Source organism: Sinocyclocheilus grahami, unplaced genomic scaffold (assembly GCF_001515645.1).
Source record: "Sinocyclocheilus grahami isolate Dianchi unplaced genomic scaffold, SAMN03320097.WGS_v1.1 scaffold427.1, whole genome shotgun sequence".
Taxonomy (NCBI): domain Eukaryota; kingdom Metazoa; phylum Chordata; class Actinopteri; order Cypriniformes; family Cyprinidae; genus Sinocyclocheilus; species Sinocyclocheilus grahami.
In genome coordinates this window covers 339,338-340,643 of record NW_015505606.1, presented here as the reverse complement: position 1 = coordinate 340,643, position 1,306 = coordinate 339,338, and the positions used below count along the sequence as shown (strand labels likewise).

At 38.7% G+C, this 1,306-nt stretch overlaps 1 long non-coding RNA gene across 1 annotated transcript in view; it reads right to left on the bottom strand.

Annotated features, from left to right (window-relative positions):
* The window catches only part of LOC107551565 (uncharacterized), a 6,007-nt gene extending 4,774 nt beyond the window's left edge, over window positions 1-1,233 (bottom strand). The window contains exon 1 of the long non-coding RNA XR_001604779.1: window positions 775-1,233. This is a non-coding gene — a long non-coding RNA (uncharacterized lncRNA). The remainder of the gene's footprint in view (window positions 1-774) is intronic.
* Between the last annotated feature and the right edge of the window lie 73 nt (window positions 1,234-1,306).

Genomic DNA, 1,306 nt, shown 5'->3' with positions numbered 1-1,306 from the left:
TATATATCATAATATAATAAAAATATATAATATAGTTTAAAATATAGACCTAGCTTATTACGAAGTTTATCTTCCTAAACTAACTACTTCTAACTAACTACTCCCTGTGAACAACCAGTCTGTAACGATAGGCCTTTTTTTTTTTTTACCAACCTTTTTTACACAAAACATCATTTCGAGATAACTTGCAGTTTAGTAAGTAAATCAGATGTTGATTCAGTTACCGCTCTGAGCACTCAGTGAGTTCATTGAGGGAGCAATTCGTTAGACTGATTCAAACCATTAAAATAACCTGCTCATAAGAGTCATTTGCTTGTGAATCAGTTGCACTGTATTATTTTTTAATTTTTTTGCTTGCTGCCCTTCTTTCTTTTGGCCTATTTTACTTTACACTTTTCTCTTCACATTCACTTCAGACTGCAAGCTCACAACTCAGGTAAAATGTGAATTATTTTGCTGTGTGCTGTAGATTAAACAGTTAGGTGCTTCACACTCCAGTGCATCAGTTATTGCTTTAAAAGAATCAGTGTAATTCACTACTAATGTGATTCTTTGGAATTGTAGGCATCTAAATAAAGTTGACTTAATATTTTAGGATAAATGAGTTAGAACTGCAGGTCAACAAATAATTTTTTAAGGGTTTGTTGCAACTGTTTAAATACAGTGCTACACAACGCAACAGACTTGACTTTTTTGAATCACATCATTTTTTGTCTACATATTTTAACTAGTTGAATGCATGTACCCTCGAAACAAGGTCTTGAGGTTATGTACCTTGTTTTTCGGCGCTGGTGATGAACAGGACTGTGAGCAGCAGCAGAAGGAGATAGAGTGGATGGAAGAATCTCATGGTGATGCTGCGTGAGGTTTGGTCTGCGCAGCGGAGTGTCCTCAGATGTCTCCGGTATCTCCGAAAGCAAAGTCTGTCAATATGCAGGTAACGTACAAATCCTGTTATGTGTCTTTCGGTCTCAGTAATTTTTCATCTGAGCTCGTATAAGATGCCGTTATAGTGGATGTGCAGCTCAAATCAGTTCTCAAACTTTTCCAGAGTTTCAGATGGCGATATTCACTCTCCCTTCTCTCTTCTCTCTCCCCAGAGGGATGTATAGATAGACAGATGACCTGATGAGTGTGAATGTCCAGTCGAGACAATGTAGCTTCACCCCCTCTTTATACAGACAAGAGAAAGGGGGAGGAGAGGGCACAACAGAAGGAGTGGCATGGAAGACTAAAAACTGGGTGGGGACATGGGACATCTCTCTCTCTCTCTCTCTCTCTCTCTCTCTCTCTCTCTCTCTCTCTC